General features: G+C 33.7%; 1 protein-coding gene and 1 non-coding gene across 2 annotated transcripts in view; both read left to right on the top strand.

The window, feature by feature from the left end:
• The first annotated feature begins 654 nt into the window (after positions 1-654).
• Positions 655-25,155, top strand: part of LOC145246151 (pleckstrin homology domain-containing family A member 1-like) — a 394,476-nt gene continuing 369,975 nt past the window's right edge. The window contains exon 1 of the mRNA XM_080108017.1: positions 655-1,377. The gene's annotated coding sequence lies outside the window, so the exon portion shown is untranslated. The remainder of the gene's footprint in view (positions 1,378-25,155) is intronic.
• On the top strand, positions 3,452-3,533 carry Trnal-aag (transfer RNA leucine (anticodon AAG)). Its single transcript has one exon. It is a non-coding gene; the product is annotated as a tRNA-Leu (tRNA).

Genomic DNA, 25,155 nt, shown 5'->3' with positions numbered 1-25,155 from the left:
TTTTCAGCGCCCCCGAAACCCTTGAAAAGTGGAAATTTTAAAGGAATTTTCGAGGGTGGAGTAATTCTTCATATTTACCAATTTTTTAGTTTCAACTCATTTTCCCAAACTTAATGTATTCACTAGCGAGTTCGCCGCCATTTGTCTTTTTCAAATGTACCAATAAACACAGTATGTTTTTAGGACAGATTAAAGATTTTAAAGAAAATAAAAACACTAGAAACTTATCCAGTTAGGTAGAAAAGTAAATTATCTTAACTTTGATAACACGTATTTGTTATATATTTGTTTGTTTTTTTTTTTGTTGTTGTTGTTTTTTTGACAACTTTTTCGCATCTATATGGGCTGACGTACACGAGTGCTACCCCTCTAGCGAAATACGCATCGACTCCGATGTTGTATGCAGTTCGACTTAGGGAGCAATTGTTATTTTTATAAGGAAAGAATTTTTGCGTGTGTGGCCTAGTTTTTGTTTATGTATTATTTATTTTGCGCTTTGCAAATTATTTTGTTATGATTTTTTTCTGCTTTTATTTTTTGGATGGATATTTTTTGGGGGGCCGGAGATTATAGTTATTAGGGGTACTCATTGGGCGCTGAGACTCATGGCGACCAGCATAAAAAAACAAACAAGCGGCGCTCCCTTCCTGACGCAAGCACACGTAACATTTTTTATTTACTGACGTTGTCGTAGTAACTAAACGATTATTTGTCACGTTATTTATTTATTTATTTTGAAAAAAAAGTTTTACTCTTTATGAATATTAAAAGAAAAAAGTTACTGAACATTTATTAATAATGTCTCACTTTTACGGACATTTGTTTTTAAATTTCTTTTTAAATGATGACTTTTATCGACTTTTTTTTAATATCATTTAATAGCATTTGCGGATGGGTAAAAAAAAAACGAAAAAAAAATAACTAAACCATTTACTGACAATTTCTCAGTATCTTAACTTTGATAACATTTATTTGTTAAAAAATATTTGTAAAAGTGAGAAATTATCAGTAAATGGTTTAGTTAATTTTTCATTTTTACCCATCGTCCGCAAATGCTATTAAAAAAAAAAAAAGTCGATAAAAAGTCGTCATTTAAACCGAAATTAAAAAACAAATGTCCGTAAAAGTGAGACATTATTAATAAATGTTTAATAACTTTTTTTTTCTTTTAATATTCATAAAGAGTAAAACTTTTTCAAAATAAATAAATAAATAATGTGACAAATAATCGTTTAGTTACTACGACAACGTCAGTAAATAAAAAAAAATGTTACGTGTACGTGTGCTTCTTCTTGCGTCAGGAAGGGAGCTGGGAGCGCCGCTTGTTTTTTATGCTGGTCGCCATGGAACTCAACGCCCAAGGAGTACCGTTACTAGGTAATTATTAACAGGAATGAAAACCGTTTCCGTCGGAAATTTACCGTTTGCATGGTATGAACCTCGGAATGTTGGAAGTACGCGCGAGCGCGCGGAAACATAAGCGAGCTTTTTCAATGGCGGAATCGCGCGCGCACTCGCGTACCTGACGGCCGTTTCAGAGTAAGTGTTTGGCGGAAAATTTCAAAGTAGATGAAAAACAAGAAAAATAAAACAACTTTGCAGGGGAGGGGGATGTCGGAAAGACCCTTTTTTTGTGGCGGACAAATCAGTTTTTTTTTTGTTTTTTTTTTGGAGGGGGGGTTAAGTTGGAATAGCATTAATAATCTCGGAAAGATTTTTTTTTTTTTTTTTCAAAACAATTCTTTTTCTTCAGTGGCGGACAAATTACTTTTTTTTGGGGGGGGGGGGATAAGTCGGAATCAGAATGATAAAAAATGTCAAAATGACACTTACATTATCTCCGTTGTTGGCAAATGTTCCTTGGCGCGTGTAACCGGTGGCTGGGTGGGTGCTATACACAAATATAACTTCCGGCGCAAATTAAACCCCACACCCCCACCCACCCCAATATATACGCGGAAGAATATCAATTAAAGAATTTTCGAATTTTTCGAAATTATTGATTCTTTCTAAAATACATTATAGCACTTTTTGGGTGGAAAATTTAAAATTAGCTGAAAAAGAAATAAAACAAGAAAAGGAAAGCACTCGAAGTTGGAGTAGGGGGGGGGGTAATTTATCTTCTTTTTTTTGTTGTTTTTTTTTTACCTGGAACATAGAATTTCCAAATTTTCAAAAAGTAACGCACCGACATTTACCAATTAGAACACCATTTAACATTTTCCGAAGATTTTACTGTGTACATTGGGGGCGCGAGCGGGCGGGAGGGGGCGGATGTGATGTTGGGGCGCGCGATTCGAAAATTCTTTAATTGATATTCTTCCGCGTATATATTGGGGTTGGTGGGGGTGTGGGGTTTAATTTGCGCCGGAAGTTATATTTGTTTATAGCACCCACCCAGCCACCGGTTACACGCGCCAAGGAACATTTGCCAACAACGGAGATAATGTAAGTTGTCAGCGACCTCAATTACCTATAAAACAAACAAATTAGAGTGGTCGGTGTTCTGTAGTAGCGTATCTGGATATTTACCAAGAATTGTTTTGAAAAAAAAAAAATATGTCTTTCCGAGATTATTAATGATATTCCAACTTCACCCCCCTCCCTAAAAAAAAAACTGATTTGTCCGCCACAAAAAAGGGTCTTTCCGACATCCCCCTCCCCCGCAAAGTTGTTTTATTTTTCTTGTTTTTCATCTACTTTGAAATTTTCCGCCAAACATTACATTGCTCTGTGAAAAGGGCGTCAGGTACGCGAGTGCGCGCGCGATTCCGCCATTAAAAAAAGCTCGCTTATGTTTCCGCGCGCTCGCGCGTACTTCCAACATTCCGAGGTTCATACCATGCAAACGGTAAATTTCCGACGGAAACGGTTTTCATATTCTTTTTCAGCACACTGGAATCTACAAAAAAAAAACATTTTCTTCTATACGAACGTGAGACGGGCCTTAAAAGTAAAATAATACCCATATTTCCACGTTTAATTAAAGTTTTATGATTTTTTTTTTTTTATTATTCAATTGTAAGATTAAAGTACAGAATAGGTACAAAACATCCTCCCCTCCCCATGTTAAGAATGGCTTTTAAAATAATAACGTTATTATTTCAGCACGGGTCACTCTCTGCATGACTCATAAAAATAGCATGGTGACAAAAGTGCACAAGAACCAAATTGAGAAATCACTTTCGGTCTCGTTTAATAAGTAGCAGTAGTAGTTGTTGTGTCAGCGTGCTTCTCTATTAAATAAACGCGATAACGAACACAATATCAACGAATATCACATGTGAAACTACTACAATGCATTTTAAATACGAAGGAAAAATATTTAAAATGTCTACACGTTTTCAATAATGATGGATTTATGGAAAATTTCAAAAGATTTCTTTCCAGTAATGTATACATTTTCAGGTTTAGTTATAAGAATAACGTTAATGCGCAATTTCCCAAGTCTGGTAGCGTGGCCGAGCGGTCTAAGGCGCTGGTTTAAGGCACCAGTCTCTTCGGAGGCGTGGGTTCGAATCCCACCGCTGCCAATAGTTTTTGCTGTTTTTATTTTTATAAATATGAATATATTAACAGTTATAGGTAGTAAAGTACGTTTACATTTGATATTTTAATTCATGCAGATTTCGTATTTATTATAGAGCCAAATCTCTATTGATTATATTATACCTTAGCATGGCCCGGTCCTTAGATATGCTTAAATATGATATTTTAATTTATGCAAATTTTATATTGATTGTTTGTACCCAATATATACTAGTAGCCGCGCTTTCGCTTGGCGTGCGTGCGTGTGCGTGGCCCAGACGTAAAATAATACGCTTAAATATGATATTCTAATTTAGGTGCTAATTCACTTACTGATCCGCGCTATTTTTTAAAATCGTATTTCCAAGTTTAATTGAAGTTTTATGATGTTTTTTTTTTCTTTTTAATTGTAAGGTTAAATAACAGAATAGGTATAAAACACCCTCCCCATGTTAAGAATAGCTTTTTAAATAATAACGTTATTTGGCAATCGTGAAGAAAGAGAGAGCCTGTTTCCTCGGTTTGACTATAGGTGGCGTTACTGTCTGTCCACCCCGTTACGGAAGCACAAAATGTATATAATGCTACCCTTGAAATAAAAATAAATGTTTTTGTTATATTTTAATTTTAAACATGTTTTTTTTTTTTTGCAAACAGTTTTAAGTTTTATTTTTTTTCAAACATTTACGTTTTTTTTTGTTTTTGCAAACATATATAAGTTTTATTTTTCCAAACATTTACGTTTGTTTTTGCTATATTTTTCTTTTAAACATACAACCGTTTTTCGGCGAGTATTTTTTACGCTCTTATGATTAAAAAAAAATCAACGTTTTTTTTTTTTTAAATCTTTTTTATGAGCCCCTCCCTTTTTTTTTTTTTTTTTTTTTAATTTTCTGCACTTATTTTACCTTTTCCGCGAGTATTTATATATATATTTGAAAAAGGATATTGTAAAACCTGAATCTTACTTGAAACTACTATTAAGAAATAGCGCGGTACCGGTACAATAAGTGCATAAGCAAACTTTTCAAAAAGAAAAATATTTAAAAATATTTAGTTTATGCTTGCAAAAAAACAAACAAAAAAAAAACGTAAATGTTTGAAAATAAACAAGCAACAAAACGTAAATGTTTGGAAAAATAAAACTTAAATATGTTTGCAAAAACAACAACAAAAAAAACGTAAATATGTTTGAAAAAATAAAACTTAAATATGTTTGCAAAAAAAAAACAAAAAAAAACACGTTTAAAATTAAAATATAACAAAAACATTTATTTTTATTTCAAGAGTGGCATTGAAAACATTTTGTGCTTCCGTAACTGGGTGGACAGACAGTAACGCCACCTATAGTCAAACGGAGGAAACAGGCTCTCTCTTTCTTCACGATTACCCGTTATTTCAGCACGAATCACTCTCTGCACGAGTACCCTAATTTACCTAATATAGTACCTAATATGCAGATTATATGTTTATTATTACACGACTAATACTTTATTGATTATTATATTGTACTCGATACATAATAGTAATTTAAAAAAAAAAAAAAAAAAAAAAAGATTACTAATCGAAACCAAAACATATAGGACACCACTACACCAGTAGGTGTATCGGAATTTTTAGGGGATTTTTGACACCCCTAACACGAAACTGCAAATAAAATATTAAAAAAAACCCAAAAAACTCGTAATTTCTCTTTTAAAAGTGGGTTTGGGTTGTTTATTTTCTTTATGGAATATACTTCCAAAATAAACTATTAAAGTTGTTTAAAAATAATAGAAATATGATTTTCTATTTTTTTAAAAACAGTGTGTACAAAATGCCAGCGCGCCTTCGCCCGCCTTCAGCCATTTTTTTTTTTTTTTTTTTTTACGTAATGAAATCAATTGAATTTTACGAGTTAATTTTTTTTCAATTTTTAAACTTTAAAAATCTATCAAAATTTTTCTATTGGTTAAATTTTTACGATATTTTCAGGGTCAGTGTGAAATTTTATGCTCTTTCCAATAAGCCAAATATAATATTTTTTAGACAAACGTTTTTTTTTTTAATTCACCCCCCCACACACACACATTTTGAAATGTCTATTAAAATTTAAAGAATTAATTTATGTACCAAAGTTTTATATATCACAAATTGAAGATAAAAGATCAATAAATAATATATTGTAAATTAAAACAAAAAAAAAGTGTTTTTTGGAAATTTACCTGTAAAGTCCAAAGTGTAAAACCTTTTTTTTAAAAAAACACGTTGATTTTTTTTTCTTTTTTTAATTGGAAGCCTATGTTCTGCTTATATTGTCCAGTAAGTAAGTCGCTGACGACAATTTTTTTCTATTTCATTCAATGTTTTCTTTTTTTAGATATTTTTAAAAAAATCACTCGATAAAGAATTATTAAAATATAATAAATCAAAAATTCATGTATTTCTTTGAGAAAATAAAAAAAAATTCCTCGACTGTTTTTATTTTTTAAAGGCAAAAGCTTATAAGTAAAATTTGACTATTTTTAATCTTCTTCAAGGCTAGATGGCTAACGTGAATGTGTGGTTTTTACTGCCTTCTGTCCATTTCTAGTTCTAAACAAGAAAAAAATGGCACTTCCGGTTTTTCGATAAGAATGTAAAAATGTTTGCGTCATGGCACTTTTTTCAAATAGTCGTTTAAAAAATTCTTTTATTTAAAAAATAAATGGAATTTAAAATATGAATATGGATAAATTCTGAACAATGAAGAATGGAACTACACATTCAATAGTATTTTATAGGTAAGTGATTTTTTTGAATTTATATTGATTTTTTTATAATCGAAGAAAGTAAAATTTCGTTGATTTTCTTCAAATCTTTTTAAAGAAAACCGATTTAAAAAAACAAATATTGCATAATTTGCTATTAAACCTGTTATTTTTTTTTTAATTTGGTCTTTGCTCTTTAATTGAAAAAAAAAGGGTTTGAATTACATTTTTAAAGTAGTTATAAGCTTGTAAAGATAGGAGGTCGAATTATTCGATTTTTTTTTTCACACATTCTTAAGATCGGTTTCTGACACTGCTAGGACACCAGTCTTATTCGTTATCCATTATCCCACTTCATACAGATATGTAAAGCTTTAAAAAATTTAAATAAATAAAAATAATAACGTTGTTTACTCTATAAATATAAGAAACATTTAGTGTTCCAGGTTTATTCATTACCATTTGAGCTATCGTCAGGTATATAAGAAAACGTTAAAATTTAACTGACTTTAACGTATTTGCACATTTAAGTCGAGTTAGGCATGTCAAGTTCTAATTTATTTTTCAATTTTGACCCCTTGGCAGTTATTTTATCGTCTAAAGACTAAATCGAATTTGGTCCACAGGTCCAAGTCCCATAAATATCTAGTTTCAAGTCTGTAGACCAAAATTTGGCAGAAGTAGTTTGGTAGTTTGGGTAGACAAACAAAGTCATATGTACATATATATACATATAAATACACACACACACATGTGTGTGTGTGTGTGTGTGTGTATCACTAGGGAGGGGGTAGTTCTTTCCTACTGCAAGAATTGTGACACAAGGGTCAGAAAGTGGGATTGAGAAGTCAGAGCCCCTCGAAGAGAGACATTCCTGGGCAACCCCGTCGGCATTCCCCGGTAAGGGTGCCTCAGGCGATCAGCAATAAACTAACTTCTTCTCAAAGAGAGAAGGTAAAGCCTGGGAGGGTGGACCTCCTAGAACTGCACAGAACCAGCATTGCACCGCAACCAACAGGGACCAGATCATTACAGGAATGATCTAATCTCTGTTGATATTGGGCGGGGGGGGGGGGCAAGGATAAAAATATCTATCTGGGGATATCAGAATAAAAGAGATGAATCCTCATTTCTGATTCCAGGGTTTTTTGGGTTTTTTTTCATTGTTATTTTTTTATTTTTTTAACAATGAGTAAAACTAATATCTATTAATCACACAACTTAAATGACATGATGTACATTTTTATTTATAAAAAAACAATATGGTAAACTTGTGGATTAACTCCCTGCGCTGAATCACCCCCCCCCCCTACACACACACCCAAAACGAGATTCTACTTCTTTGAGGTGATTACGGGCAATCACCTTGAAAAACTTGGTAGAAAGAAGAAGAAATTATTTTAAAAATTAATTTCGTATTAAATTTAAGGTAAACTGGTCCCCCATTTCCGAACCATTATTGATTTTAAAACAATTAATTAAATCTTTTTACTACTAAGATTCAGTCTGAGGGGTAAATTTGCGAAATTACACATAATCGCCTAAAATAAAAAAAAGTAGAACGCGTCCTCAAACAAACACACAAGATTTATCTACCGTAGCGAACAAACAAACAAAAACTGGTTGTAGTAAATGAAAAGCTATTTAAAAAGGGAAGACAAACTGGTATACCATTGATAAAGGTTTTATTAACTAACAAATGTAGAAATTTTATTTTCCACCTTCTATCTTTCCTTCTCTCTCCCTCCCCCTCCCCCCTTTTCTTGGTGTATCTTGTGCTGCTGCTGCTTGTTATATCACGTGTTGAATGCGTGCCTTTTGATTGATAAAAGGAGATGTGTGCGCCATTTTGTTGGAAGTTTTGAACACGAGAAAGAAGTCGGCTTGCTATCCCGTGTCAAGAGAAAAGACGTTAAAAATCGCAAGTTTGAACAAGAGAAAAAGAAGTTGGCTTGCTATCCAGCGTTAAGAGAAAAGACGTTAAAAACTGCAAGTTTAAGCAAGAGAAACCAGTGGTTTAGTTTCTTTTTCTTCAATCGGGATTCGTCAAGGAAGACGACACAGAATTAGTCAGAAAAGACTGTTTAAAAATGAGAGTTGTAAACGAAATTACAACGACCTCTTCACCGAGGAAGAAAGAACTATTTTAAGGCCTAGAATTGGTCTTGTAAAAAAAGAATACTAACTCCAGTGAAGCGTTAGAATTCACATCCAAAGGAACCAAGAAATCTTCTATAGAAATACATAAAACCACAGAAGATTTGGATTTATTTTCTTGGATTACAGAAAGAAGAGGATTGAAATTTTCTCGAATAAGAACATTTAAGTTAATGGTGCAAGGGAGGTAATTTGCATATACCCTCTTTTAAAAAGATTAAGTGTTGTCGTGTTTTATTAAAGTTCTTTGACACGCAGTAAGTACTGACTACACCTATATTCTTACCCCTACTATCCCTTACAATATTGTTAATGGAGTTCTTTGAGAACCACCAGAGGGACTAATTTGGCAGACATTGTTATTGGTGAACATAAAACTGCTATATCTTTCTTTCCCTGTTTACCTTCCCACTTATTAAAAAAAAAAAAATTGTTTATCATGGTATTCTTTCGTTTTTTTTTCCTTCTTGTGCAATGGGATAACCTTCATTGGACGTCATGATAAAATTCCCGTTACAAAGAATACACGTGTAGTGTAGTCACGTTCAGTGTTATAATGGCGGAATATCTTCTTCCAGCCAAGGGGAATAACCTATGGCATTTTATTACGGCTAAGGATTTTTGCTAGATGGGCGAGACGGCAAGGGTAATTTAAAACTATAACATTTCCCCTTCAAGAATTGTTATGAAAGAGTTAGGAAGAGAATAATTAAGAGTTGTCTGTCCAGCATCAAGTTATGAAATCCTTATATTTACTTGGGATTCTCCGTACTTTGGATGATTTTCGTACAGATTTGTAGGGATTTAGGTCCTTAGTATTAACTTCTTGGGAGGTGTTGGTTTCTTCAGGGACAGAAAAAGTATTCTTTTCCTTCTCATCAACCACACCTTCATCAGTAGGTAGTTCTTTAGAGACTTCAGGACTTGCAGGGATGTTTTCATTATGAAGGTTTTCTTTATTCGAGGAGTTTGCAGCTATGTCTCACACATTGACAGTAGTTTCAGAGTGCCAGAAGGTAGTTGCACATGAGTATAGTAAGGGTTGATGCTTAACAGAGTAGTTGAGTTACAGGAGGGTTGAGCTTACTTGTTTTAGTGTGATTTCTCACATATATTGGGCCCGGTTTTGCCCAAGAAGGAATTGAAGTCCCGGAGGTGGGTTTACAGTTATATTTGAATAGACTGTCATGAGGAGTCGCATTAGTGACGGTGCAGAGTAACGATCTAATTGAGTGGGGAGAATCACGTAATACGTCTTCCCAACAGGGCAGCTTCACGTTGCGGGAGTGGAAAATTATTTGAATTACTGGCGCTTCTACACTATCAAAACAAAATTTCAGAAATCGTAAAACTGAATTTCACATGAAAACAATCGTACCTATGTATACCTCATATTTTTAAGATGATTATATTCAAAAATTAAGAAAATGGATAAGATAGAAAATTATTTATTTAAAAAAATAAAAAATAGAACTTGAAAAAAAAAAACACATGGCATCTGCTGATGCAAGACATAGAAGAGTTCAAAACGGAGGTAATTTTCTGTTTCGATTTATTTTATAAAAACAAGATGGCTGTAATTTTTCATGTGCTGCAAGATTAAAGTTTGTTTGTTTTTAATAATTCAGTAATATTCAGGTAATTTCGACTGCATAATTTGGAAGCTAAGATTGTAATTTATGGAACTACCTGATCGATTTACAATTGACAAAAAAGATCAGTAGAAATCATTGCTTTTTGTCTGAAAACTCCCTCGAACGACTACAAAATTTTGTTCCGATAGCGTAGAAGTGCTGAATTGCCTTTCATAAAATGCCATTAAGTTTCTCAATCTGTCCATTATCTACTTGCTTTAGAGGTATAATCACGTTTGACACACCAGTTCCCATCAGATCACCGAAGTTAAGCAACAATGAGCCTGGCCAATATCAGATGGGTGACCATTTGAGAATTCTAGGCTTTGTATGTGCTCTCTGCTTATCTCTGCATTGTTTCCAGTCGTCCTGGACCTCTCCTTGCCACTGGACTCAAGCAATTCCGATTCAGGAGAAGTGTGGTTGAAGATTGCGCAACCCTTGCCTCACAATTACACTCGCAGCTGCCTCTACAGGTGGTGTCCTTTGTCTTTTGAGACTGAACAGGGACATCGGAGAGGTAGCAATATCTTTTCCATGTAAAAAGTCTCTAATTTCTCCCACAAGGAAGTCAGCAGCCTGGTTAATATATATCATATCAGGCATACCAAAAATTGAAAATATCTTGTCCAAACAACAGGTGATGGTTTTGCTTATCATATATTTTGTTATTTTGCTTATCATATATTTTGTCCAAACAACAGGTGATGGTTTTGCTTATCATGTCCTTACAGGGAAAAGCAATGGGAAAGTGAGAATATGCATTAATTATAGTAGGTATTCGTTAACATCTAAAGAAGTTGGTGATGGGCCTTTGAAATCGATGTTGCAGGAAAAGGTAGTTATGGTCTTTATGGGTGTTTCCTTGTTGTTACTGACAAATTTGGGTTTCAGATACTGGCAGGAGGAGCAGGAGTTAGTTATGCTTTTTATTTGGTCTAAAGAGAATGGGAGATTCTTTGTTCTGGTAAAATAGCAGAGCCATGTAACACCAGGATAGCATATTCGAATATGCAAATCACGAAAGTCTTGCAAAGTGTGAGTGACAGCCGAGATGCAAGAGAATGCTGCATTTTCTGTTCCCAGACGGTAGACAAAATTGAATTTGAACTGTGACACTTCAACACGCCAACATATTTTGTCATTTTTAATTTTAGATTTTCTACTGTTGTCGAACATAAAACTGATGCTCTTTTGATCCGTAATGACTTTGAAATGTCTGCCAAATAGGAAGTGGCACCACTTTCAAAGAGTTTCAACAATTGGAGCCGCTTCCTTTTTGACAGCATCATATTTGATTTCGTTCGGATTCAGCATCTGTGCAAAGATTGCAACGGGTTGACATTGTTGGTTTAGTGTATCTTGCATCTGTCTCTACTTCGAATTCTTTATCGTTAGAATTTTTTAAGTCATTCTTCAATGTCTGAAAAGAGTTTAAAGCAGATGGGAGCAATGGAAATTCCTTGTTGTGGTTGAACAATAGTATTTTGTTAAGCTTTAAATAAATTTGCTATAGTACGAAAATATTCCGACTACTCATATTTTTGACATGCGAGGTTTAGAGGGGTGGCATATTGAGAAGTGATCTCAGTCTTTGGTAGTCAGGAGAAATTTGGTTGTTTTGTATCGTGTATCCAAGTCGAGTGATAGAGGTTGCCGAAATGATGTTCTTGCTTTCATTCAGGGTAATGTTATATTTTTCGCTGCGTCCTAGATTCTTTGAAGATTGTGGACATACACTTTTTGATTTTTAATTATTTTTTAAATTTTTCCTCGCTTCACCCCTAACAAGGCATGTGGATATAAGGGGCTTCTATTTGGGACCATGCCTAGGAAAGATTAGCAAGATGTTGGGTAACATTACATTTAAACTTCTGCATATCAGTACAGTCAGAGAAGCAGGTTGCAGGAAGGGAATTCCAAAGTCTAGCTGTTTGAGGGAAGAAACTATTAGAGTAGAAAGCTTTCTGGCATTTAGGAACCTCAATAGTGAAGGGGTGTGATTTTGTTGCTAAGCGGGTTTGTCAGGGATATGTATGTCGAGGGGGCACAAGTGCAGTGAGTTCATCAGAGCAGATTTCATTAAAATATTTGTAAAACAGGCAAATAGATGCGACGTTGTCTACACAAAAGTATCCATTAAGTTTTCTTTATCTATGATGTCATCAATACATCTTTGGAACGCACTTACTTCATTAGTGATGCTAAAAGGAAGGCGAGTGAATTGGTTAAGTTTTCCACTTCGAATGCTGTGTATTCCCAATCAGCTTGACTTATCGGTATTTGGTGATAGGCGGCTTCATGTCGAGTGTTGTAAAGATACTATACCATGCTATGTCGTCAAGCATTTTATTTATTTATTTTATTTTTTTTTGCACATTGGATACCACTTATCAAGGCCCGGAAGCCACTCAGGGATAAGGGTTATTGCAAGTACATTACATTAGTGTGGAGATTTGATGAAGTGTTTACTTAAGGGGGCGGTTCATTAGGAATTTGTTAACGTTGGACTTGAAGACATCCAAGTTGTAGTCAGGTGGGAAGCAGGCAGATGGAACAGAGTTCCACAGGCATGCAGTTCTAAGAAAGAAGCTTTGTTCATGGAATCCACATTTTGATTTAGGCACAGATAAAGAGTGGGGGAAATTTTTCACAGTGGATTCGGCTAGACGGGTGTTTTTCGTGAAAGAAAATTTTTTTATTGACGTTAGGCATAAAATAGGCATTCAGTTTTTTTGTTTTTTTTTTACATGGTGGTCACCACTTATCAAGGCCCGGAAACCACTCAGGGATAAGGGTTATTGCAAGTACAGTACGTTAGTGTGGAGATTTAATGAAGTGTTTACTTAAGAGGGCGGTTCATTAGGAATTTGTTAACGTTGGACTTGAAGACATCTAAGTTGTAGTCAGGTGGGAAGCAGGCAGACGGAACAGAGTTCCACAGGCGTGCAGTTCTAAGAAAAAAGCTTTGTTCATGGAATCCACATTTTGATTTAGGCACAGATAAAGAGTGGGGGAAATTTTTCACAGTGGATTCGGCTAGACGGGTGTTTTTCGTGAAAGAAAATTTTTTTTATTGACGTTAGGCATAAAATAGGCATCCAGTTTTTTTTTGTTTTTTTTTTACACGGTGGTCACCACTTATCAAGGCCTGGAAACCACTCAGGGATAAGGGTTATTGCAAGTACAGTACGTTAGTGTGGAGATTTAATGAAGTGTTTACTTAAGAGGGCGGTTCATTAGGAATTTGTTAACGTTGGACTTGAAGACATTTAAGTTGTAGTCAGGTGGGAAGCAGGCACACAGAACAGTTTCATCAATCTACTTAACGACCCTGGTGTCTAACTCTGTCCCGTGAGGAGGAATTTTAAATAGGTACTTAAGGTATCATTGTAGTCGACAACCATTCTTTTTTTGTGATTTTCATTGGAGGTCACCAGAACTTGAGCTTGCCAAGAAGAAAACGAGGTCTCTATTATGCCTTCTCTCAACATCCTAGTAGTTTCCTCTGTTATGAATTTCTTGTCAGAAATGGTGTGATGTCATGATTTGGTGGCAGTAGAGGTTGTATGTGTGGAAAGGTTAGAAAAGAGAGGGAGGGGGAGAAATGTTTATCGATGGAAAAGAGTTATTCTTGTTAATAGCTGCAATAATAACGAGTTTATCCCCACGACCGTCGAATTTCAGAGTTACTCTTGTACTTTGCTAGGATGTCTTTCGCAATAATAAAGTCCATAAAGAAATTTTTAATCACTTCTAATGTCATGCCAGGATGTCTGCAATGGTTTCACCAAGAATTTCTGGCTGTTGGTTAGGGTCTGCCAGAGCTATAATTGTCTTTAGGTATAATAACGAGGTTCAGTTTTTTGGCCGTACTTTTGCTGATAAATGTTCCCACGCTACCAAAAATCGACCATCACGTTTAAATTATGTCCATTTCTTTTGCATTTGGTGAATGTAATGCCCTTGGATTCTGTTCCTAGTCAGGTGAGACTAAACGTGTATGGGGTGGGAGGTCAGGGTCGTATAATACAGCAGCAGTAGACGCCGTCAGATCGAGTGCCGTAAAGATAATATACCGTGCTAAGATTTACATACCTTGGCCCAATGTCCATTTTCTTTTACATTTCCCACACTTGGCATTGCATGCTGGGTATCACAGTTGCGGTTGTTGCGAGTTTTCTAAGAAGAAGCAAACTTTTTCAAGGTGGACATTGTCCTTCATAGAGGCTTAGTGGACGTCTTCAAAAGGAATTACAGCAGCGGCTATGTTATGGTTGTTTTTGTAGCTTTCAAATGTTTTCCCACTTATTCCAGTGATCTGGCCATTGCGTAGGCTTCTTGAAGTGTGCGGAAGAGTTCCTCGAGCAAGCGTTGTTATATTGAGGAGGAGGAGGAGGAGATGAAAGCAACTTGAATGCTTGTGTTTATTAAATGTATTTATTCTAGGTTTGAAATAATAGGCCTTTGTTTTTGTTTATTTTGTGGAAGATGAAATGTTTGTATTTTCTCTTTATTGTTTGAAAACGGTTGTTGCTATTTTCAGCACGCATCATCGTGACGTATTTCTAGGAGTATTAGGTTTCTGCTGACAGGGATTCAAGTTTGTTAACACAGTGGGACCGGTGATTTGAAACCACAGCAACATTTTACCAGTTTCTCAAGCATCACATTGAAGTGTTTTGGACGCCATTGAGCACAGTGTTTGAATGTATACTTTCAATCTTGAAATCCATCTTTCCCAGGTCCTGGATATGACCTTAAACTATATCCGATGGTGAGGCCCCAGCTTGCAGGCTTTAGGGAGTGTGGAGCCACCCTTTAATTGCCATTGCTCCCAGGTCCACCCTGACCCAGAGTGGTAGCACCTGTTAGGGTCCCAACTATGGGTTAAATAGAATACGACTTAAAAAACAAATATACTATATTAAAAAAATCGTTCTTCAAAATCACAAGATTCGGCATTAAATAACCTGAAAAGGGTTGATATGCCGTAAAACAAAACAACCAACCAACCAACCAACCATCTTTCCCAAGTTTTTTGTTTTTTTTGCCCACCCTATTCTCCAACATTACAAACTACTGAATCTCTGAATGGTTGATAAGAACTGACCGATCAGATGGAACAATGCTCTGCTACAAACAAATTAAAAACCGGAATTATTCCATAAAATATCCTGAATTTCTTAAGAATTCCTGTACATAACCTTTTGTCTTTGCACAGGAAGGAACTTTTCATCTTCATCTGCAAGTTTTTATAATTCAAGACTTCTTTGGAATGGCTACCTACAAGAAATAAAACTACTTGATCAATTTACATGATTTTTGGAACATGGCATCTATGTTCCGTGACGAGTATATATATCATAAAGATTTTTCTGATTTTTTTTGTTTTTTTTTAAGGTGTTGGTTGGTTGTTTTTGTTTTACGGTATATCAACCTTTTTCAGGTTATTTAATGCCGAATCTAGTTATTTTGAGGAAGGATTTTTAATGGAGTATATTTTTTTTAAGTTAGATTCTATTTTACCCATAGTTGGGACCCTAACAGGTTACTACCACTCCGGGTCAGAGTGGACCCGGGAGCAATGGCAATTAAAGGGTGGCTCCACACTCCCCAAAGCCCGCAAGGTGGGGCCTCACCATCGGATATAGTTTTAGGTATCCAGGACCTTTTAAGGTGTAATTCTAAATAAGCACGGATTATTCTTCAAATAAAATTTTGGGATTATGAAAGAAGGGAACTTACAACTAACCCTAAATTTTGACGCATCTCGTCATGAATTAAAATTTAAAAAAAAGAAACATATAACAGCATCTATCCAGGAATTTTCACAAGAACAGCGTTTCTTCAGACTTATTGAATAAAAAACACTTTAACAATAGAACATTATGAAAAAAAAGCATTTCCTTTATAAGGAAAAAGAAAACAAGCGAGACCACTTTACCTCTATTGCATCTTTGCAACAAAAATACTCTGCAAAGATGCAATAGAGGTAAAGTGGTCTCGCTTGTTTTCTTTTTCCTTATAAAGGAAATGCTTTTTTTTCATAATGTTCTATTGTTAAAGTGTTTTTTATTCAATAAGTCTGAAGAAACGCTGTTCTTGTGAAAATTTTCAAACGACATAATAACTGAATTTGTCCAAATAGTCTTGAAACAATTGAAACTAACAATGAAATACACTATTTGTTGCTATCAACCCATTTTTTGAAGTCTTGGTCTTTGTTAAAACACACACACACACATATATTACATTACTTCGATTTCGTTATAACCCGCGTGGTTAAAGTTTAATGAAAACCTGAATTGACATTTACGTGAAACGCACCAAACTTACTTACTTACACAAACACAACTTCCGTTTCGCTCTTTCCTTACGTGCTTTTTTGCTTTCTTTCTTTCTTTCTTACCTTTCGTTGTCTTTTTGCTTTATGGGTGATAGTGGTGGGGGTACTTCCCTACTTGTTTTTAAATCCCCGAAACAGTGTTTCATGGTAAACAACTGATGATCCCTTGAAAAATTAAAAAAAATTGGTATTATAGTAAATTCGAGAGAGTTGATGCAGTGATTGCAGGTGATTAAATGACTTACTGACTAAGTGTTTTTTTTTTTTTTTTTTTTAACGAATGATAAAAAGTAATTTTTTGTGTAGTTTCAAATGTTAAAAAAACTTCAAAGACTATATATATATATACACACACACACACACATATATATATACACACACACGCACATATATATACACACACACACGCACATATATATACACACACACACACACATATATATATATATATATATATATATTTATATACACACACACACATATATATACACACACACATATGTGTGTGTGTGTGTGTGTGTGTGTGTTATTATTTCAACTTTGGGTTACTTTTAACCCCTGCTTTTTACTAAATATACTTCCTAATATATATTGCTGTCGCGAGCACTTTCGATTCGTCCACGAATCATCATCAGGTGTTGAAGTAAAAGTCTGAAGGAGCAAAAATGAGAATTAAAAATAAAAACTAAAATATATAGTAAATGGCGATAAGTTAAAATATATAAAGTCGATGAAAAGTCGATTAAAAATATAGGTTGATTAAAAATTCGAGTATTAAAGTCAGCAAGTTCGTGGACACTGTTAACAAAGTCCCCCAATATGAACTATGCAAGATATTTCAGAACGTTGCTGCTTTTCTCGGATGCAATATCATTTATAGTAGGTTGAACGGTTCTAATATATGACGCTTCAAGAATTTAATTTTTTAATATCATTTTCATGTTGTATAATTTTTTATGTTGTCAACAAGGACCTTTCTAAGATTGGAGGAGGACAGTTATGTTCTTTTATCAAATGTTTATATATAGAACTAGTATTATTTAGATGCAATGTAATTAGGAAAATGGTTATTGATGAGACTTGTTTAATGTTCTTTATTTCAATTAGTAATGCTTTTTTTGTAAATGATATCATTTTAGCGCGATTTAATAAATTTTTTGTTATGGCTATTTTGTACCTTTGTGGGCACTCACTTTTAAAGTTCCGGAGGCAGGAGTTTATAAAAATAGAGATTTACTTATTCTGAAATAAAATCATCCAATTGATTATTTTGATTGCCTTTGATACAATGGATATAAAAAAATGCAATAACTTTTTAAAAGAAATGACGAGATGAGTTTTATTTTGTGAAATATATGTTCACTTAAACGGTTATGAGAAGGGGAATAACTCTTATAGCTTTTTTTTTTAGCATGAACAATTATATCCCTTACATTATTAACTTTTTGGGAGATTCGTCAAAAGGTATAAAAAAAAAATGAAAATATCATGTATATATATATATATATATATATATATATATATATATATATATATATATATATATATATATATATATATATTGTACGTACCCGGTATGAAATTAAGTTCTCATAAAAACATTTCACTTAATTTCATCAAGTAGATTTTTTTTAACAGAGGAATATAAAATTTTAATGGATCGGTCGTATCCTGCCATCTTGGTTATTTCGCGGACGAGGAGGTGGGGGACGAAAAAGGATTAAAAAAAGAAAAAGAAACTCTGTAAAATAAGTGAAAAAAAATATATATTTATCAAGGTATTTTTTCTGATCATGTTTCAAAATAATCTCATCAAATTTTGACAAACTTTTAGTGGTGATCAGAGATCTCCCTGGGAGCCATTAAGCAAGGTTCCTTGAATTTCAATTTTTTCTTAAGACGTAGTAAGCTTAAGCCTTAATGTTACATGCTATATGTGGGCAACCATCAGTGGAATGTTTCTTTTATACGAAATGGTCATAGTCGGTTTTAAATCAATATAAAAAAATTATTTTGTGGTATTCTGTAATCAAATAAAACTTTCATTTTTATTTGGTATTTAATTTTCATTTTAAAAAATTATTTCATCAAATTTTAATAAATATTGATCATAAAATGTTCCACGAAAAAAGATTTTATGTAACTTTTTTTTTTTTAATCATTTTTTTTTTAATCATTTTTTTTTTAATCATTTTTTTTTTTAATCATGATCATTTGTTGCAGGGGAGACAATCCATTGTGGCCCACTGCCATGAATTTGGAATAGAGGCGTGTGAGCAAAACAAGTCAATATCACCACAAATCGTTATGGGTTTTAGAATACAGAATACTAGATGTAATGTGTGCTATATTTATTTTAATTTAATTCCTTGCAAAAGAAGTGAAAAGGGAAGAAACCCTTTGAGAAAATTCAGACATATCTGAGTTTTATGAAAATTTAGGTATTTTTAATATAAATTAATAAAATATTCCTCAAATTTCAGGGTTTTTTTTTTCTTTTTGTATTTTGACGGAACAAACCTGCGACGATATACATTCACATTAAACCCTCTGCAATATCACACCGGTGTTTGCTCAAAGATGTACTGATGATGATTTTCTTTTGTACTCTCTTCTGTAGTCCTGAAGAATTTTTTTGAGAATTGTGTCACATTTTCGGTGTTTTGTATTGACTAACTATCGTGATGTTCCCAAGTTTTATGCATTCCCTAATTAGCTTCGTAGCCTCTGTCTATTGCTAAGAGGTTTTATAACCATGGCTTGATAAAAAAAATAAAAGTTTGGAATATTTTTATTTTAATAAATATGTAAAGTCAAGCAATGTCGATTATAATATTTAAGTAGGGGGCTAGTATCGGAGACATAAGTTGCAGGGATACTATGTAGGGGGTTGAACAGCAAGATGTCTGTTCACATTACACTTTAACTTCTGCATGTCAGTACAGTTGGGAAAGCAGAATCCCGGAAAGGTGTTCCAAAGTCTAGCAGTTCTGGGAAAGAAACTACTGGAGTAGAAGGCTTTCTTACACCTAGGGATCTCTACTGTGAAGGGGTGGGATTTAGCTGCTTGTTGGGTTTGTCGGGGGTATTCACGTCAAGGCGGTACAAGTGTTTGGAATTCGTCAGAGCATTCACCATTAAAGTACTTGTAGAACAGGCAGAGGGATGCAACATTTCATCGATGTGACAGAGGCTGAAGCTTAGATGACAGTTCAGGACCTATCAGGTTGGCGGCTCTCTTTTGAACCCTATCCAAGAGTGAGAGACAAGCAGCAGATGGACCAGCCCAAATGTGACAACAGTACTCCATACATGGACGAATAGTGGCCTTATAAAGGTACAGGATACTTTCGGGTGTTAGTAGTTTTCTTGCACGGTAGAGAGAGCCCACCTTCTTCGCAGCAGCCTTGGCAATGCTCTCAATGTATCTATTCCAGTTCATGTTCCCTATAAATGTTAGGCCGAGGGTTGGTTCCGATATGTGTGTAACATTTTTTTTTATTAAAACTTCTATCTCTTTCCCCCACCTTTTTTTCATCTACGCATAGCTCATTTTTCTCTCATATTTTAATGTATTGAAAAAAAAAAATGTAAGTCATTCACCTTTCCTTTATATAATATACTAGCGTTGCCTGGTCGTATAAAAAAAAAAACAGGACTTGGGTGCCTTCAGCCAGAAGCGAAACCAAAAGCAAAATTTTGTAAAAAAAAAAAAAAAAAAATGATGTGCATTGGGCATGAACTCACATAACTTAAATTAGTAAGCGAACGCGTTATCAATGTGCCTATGAGAACACAGATGTTATAACGTCGCAAATTTAGCTATTTAAAACTAAAATGAAAGGACATAATGACAGTCTGTGGCTGCCCGGTTTGCAAACCGCGTCAAAAGCAAGATTTTCATCTGACTCCCCTTCAAAGAAAATGACATTTCTACACAAAATAATCGACGATTATTGATGTAGGGCAACTCCGATCAAGAATACACCAACTTTGTTGGTCTTTGTGTTGACTTTTAGCTGAACATACACACATGCATAAAAAGTCGATAAAGTTGAATATGAAATGTAGCAGCAAGTCTTGAGAACATGTTTACCAGCAAGAACAGCTGGAAATAAGTCATACACCATCCACTATGTCTAGACAATCTCTACAGCTAAGTACCCAGAAAATGGAACTGTAAAACCTGACATAAAAACAACCAGCAAGAGAATTGAGACTTAATAGGAAGAAGAAAAAAAAACTAACTATGAAGTTTTGGAGTGGATGGTGTTCTTAAATTGATCTTAGCCACTAGGCAAAGGAATTTTAAATTTAGTGGAAAAAAAACAAAAAAAAAACAAAAAAAAACAGTAATTACATAAAAAAGCAAATTAATAAATAATTGGTGGGGGAGGGACCACTAACCTTAAATTCAAATGGCAAAATTGTAAAACCACGCATAATCACCAAACAAAAGTAGCCTCTAAAAAGAAATAAAAATAAATAAATAAAAATATGAAAAAATGCCGGAATGTTCAGAAATTATAAATCATTTTATGTTAAATTTATATGCGAAACTAATCTCTCCCTAAAAATTAAAAAATAATAATAAATATTTATTTATTCATTTATTTATTTTTCTTTCCATCAAATTTTTCGGAGTATGTCTCAAAATTGTAGAATCTCAGTTTTTGGACGAGATGAATTAGCGGAGAGTATTGATAATAATAATAATATCCCCTTAATCTTTTCCCAGCTCTGGCAACAGATGATGCAACTCATCTACCATAATTGTCGCAATCAAATAAATCTCCAGTGAGAAACACGAATAAACGTGAAAATATAAATAAATTGTTTTTTAAAAAAAAAAAAAAAGGCAGATATGCATTTTAGGTTCCAAAATAGCCTCTAACCCTTGTACTACAAAAAGGGGGAAAAATTAGTTATACTGCCTTTTTTTTTTTCACCCCAAACAAGGCAGAGTGCCACTTTGATGTAGGGGGTGGCTACTATCTGGGACAGTAGTTGCAGAGATACTATGTAGGGAGTCAAGCAGCAAGATGTCTATTCACACTGCACTTGAACTTCTGCATGTCAGTACAGTTGGGAAAGCAGAATCCCGGAAGGGAGTTCCAGAATCTAGCAGTTCTGGGGAAGAAACTATTAGAGTAGAATGCCTTCTTACATCTAGGGATCTCTACTGTGTAGGGGTGGGACTTGGCTGGTTATCGAGTTTGTCAGAGGTATTTAGTGCTTTTTTTTTTTTTTTTTTTTTTTTTTTTACTAATGTTCACCCCTTACAAAGCATATCGCCACTTGGACGTAAGGGGCTACTATTTGGGGCCATGTCTAGGAAAGATTAACAAGATATTTGTTTATGTTACATTTAAATTTCTGCATATCAGTACAGCCAAGAAAGCAGGCAGCAGGAAGGGAATTCCAAAGTCTAGCTGTTCAAAGGAAGAAACTATTAGAATAGAAAGCTTTCTGGCATTTAGGGACATCAACAGTGAAGGGGTGAGATCTTATTGCTAAGCGGGTTTGTCGGGGATATGTATGTCGAGGGGGTACAAGTGAAACAAGTTCATCAGAACACATTCCATTAAAATATTTGTAAAACAGGCACAGTGATGCAACATATTTTTATTAAAAAATTTCAATTTCATTTCGTTTTATTCTGTTTTTTTATTTCTTTATTCGCATATTTTTTTTTTTTTTTACATTTTTTGGTCCCCCGACAAAAAGAGGGTGGACCTGTAAATTCACCCTTGTCCATTCGTCTGTTCATCTGTCCGCGTTTTTCTCACTAACTACGTCTTGGAATTTTTAAAAATTTTGCACAAACATTAAACATGATATGAGTAAAAAAAAGTAACAGAACGGATTTTCCGGGAAAACTCAGGTTGCCTTTCTAGGGGTGCCTTTCGGGTTAAAATGACTAAAAATGATACCTTTGTGCTTATTAAAAAAAAAATTGATTAGCTTGAATTTTTATAAAACATTTTGAAAAGTTGTAACTAACTGATTTCTATATAATTTTGTTTGTCTATAATTCGCAATAACTTTTGGATGTACCCCAGGGGCTCTTTTAGGATTAATAAAAACACTCCATTTTTGGGACTATATTACCATATTTGTCCAAAATTTTTCTGTGGATATCTATTTAGCAGTTTTGGATGGTGCAGAACTCAAATTTAAATATTTTATGGTCTAAAACTGCATCATTTGTTCATTTTCACCAGGATTTGACGTCCCCTGAGGACTTTTGGGGCTAAATGGGGAAGGGGCAAATGATTAACGTAGTCATTTTTCTTTATGCCTCGTTCACTCACGGAGGACTATGCATGCTTAACTTGTTCGTTTTTAGTTTTTAATTTTTTTTTTTCCATCAAAATGAATATTAATATTGTCAATCAAATAATGAGTAATCAGGAAATCAAGGCAATAATTCTGTTGTTCATTATTATTTGTTTATTATGTAGCAACTGTTATGCCTGACCAGAATAAATGCCTGGCAGGAACATTTCACAACATTACCACTTTGATACACCCATGTGTATGAAAAACGCGTAGGAACATGACGTTGTGATGTGACCACCGCACGCATAAAAGAAAAGGAACTATGTTATGCTCCCTTGCGTATGAATACAGTAAACAGGCTGGAACGTTCAAGAAAGCCTATATATAAGGTTAAACCCACCAAAATTTAAACTCTACAGTCCAGGATGCAGTTTCACAAGTAACCATCACCACTGCCTGTGGGTATCACATACACCAGACTCCGTCTAAACGTAAAACAGCATCATCAAGAATGCCACAGAACAGTCAGTGTTTGTGCTTTAATTTCACCAGCGCAACCAACAATGTGTTCAAAGAAACTCTGTCCATGGGAGACGTAAAAACACCTATCATGATTTTATGCGCAACGCAGATGATTTCAATACCCATCGTGGAAATTCACCACATTCAGTGGCATGTTAATTGTCTTTTTCACAATAGATTTTTAAAAATGCAATAACTTATTTTATTTATTTATTTTATATTTAAATGACGGGATGAGTTTTATTTTGTGAAGTGTTAATTATGCAAAGGGAAATAACTCTTGAAGTCAACAGTTATTTCCCTTACATTATTTAACGCCGTTTTTTCCTGCGTTTATTCCTCCGGATTTTCCAATCCAGATTGGTTTGATTGTGACAATTATATTTTGACTGATTGATAATATGGCGTAGTCCCTGGCCTAAGTAGAGGCCATTTTTGATGACGATAGTTCTTTGGGTATAGTCTACAACTACATCAAGAACTACATCGATATTTAATATAAATTGGGTATAAAAGTTATCCTTTAACGAAGGAAGAAACTGAAATATATATATATATATATATATATATATAAATATATATATATATATATATATATATATATATATATATATATATAACAACAAGTAGTTAATAGAACATGTTAAAAAACACTTTGGAAAAGAGTTAAAAACATATTTAATTTTAAAAAAGGAAACACTAAATAAATGGATAGTCCTTAATCTGCGGAGTTTCGAAGAAATACTTTCCTTCTCATCAGAGGGTAGGATTTAGCAAAATGCGAGATTTATACTCCTATAAATTCGTTTTTCTTTTGCGTGTATTGATATTCATATTAAAAACCCTCTTTTCTATTTATTTAAGAAGAAAATACAATTTTCTTATATATGGGTCGTAGAATTGCATTCACTAGCAAAAGATTTAGCTAATTTACACATTCTTTTAAACATTCACTTTAATTAATTCCCTATTAGTTGCTTCGTTTTTCTAATGGAATAATTATCTTTAGTTACCTATTACGTGTAATTATATTCATGCAGATATTCTACATGATTTATATTTGCATAATATTTGCATAAAAGTTTATAGTAAACACAAAATTGTTTCCATATATATTTATGTATACGTATATATTTTTGTTTAATAAATTTTGCCTACCAAAATCCTCCTAGAGTTTTTGGTCTACAGACATGAAACTTCATATATAAGGTATTTGAATCTATGCAAAACTTTATATTTGGGTTTTAGCCCGGAAAAATCGGTGCAAAAGTGTGAAAATAAAAAAAAAATGAAATTTGCCAGGTGAAGGTCGAATGCCGGCATTACGAATGCATAACGTAGTAGCTATTGGTTCATGTTTTAATTTTTAGCCTTGCAGTAAACATGTTTTCATAGCCCAGTTATTGACGGCAGAGTCAAAATAAATCGTGACCTGAACGTTTTGGTTTCGATTCTCGGTGGTGGCGCATGACTGTTTCTTTTTATACTTTTGAAATCATTACTATATATTGCATCCACTCTATCTATCTATATATATATATATATATATATATATATATATATATATATATATCAATCTATCTATATTCCTATAAATTCTTTTTTCTTTTGTATGTATTGATATTCATATTAAAACCTCTCTTTTCTATTTATTTAAAATGAAAATACAATTTTCTTATATATGGGTCGTGGAATTGCATTCACTGGCAAACGATCTAACTAATTTGCATATTTTTTTAACATTCACTTTAATTAATTCCTTATTATTTTTTTCGGTTTTCTTGTGGGATGATTATCTTTAGTTAACTATTACGTGTAATTATGTTCATGCAGATATTCTACATGATTTATATTTGCATAATATTTGCGTAAAATCTTTACAGTAAACAAAAAGTTGTTCCATATATATTTATGTATATGTATATATTTTTGTTTAATATATTAGTCTATCTAT

Source organism: Euprymna scolopes, chromosome 23 (genome assembly GCF_053919585.1).
Source record: "Euprymna scolopes isolate OS-2025 chromosome 23, ASM5391958v1, whole genome shotgun sequence".
NCBI lineage: Eukaryota > Metazoa > Mollusca > Cephalopoda > Sepiida > Sepiolidae > Euprymna > Euprymna scolopes.
This window is presented reverse-complemented; position numbering and strand designations above follow the sequence as displayed.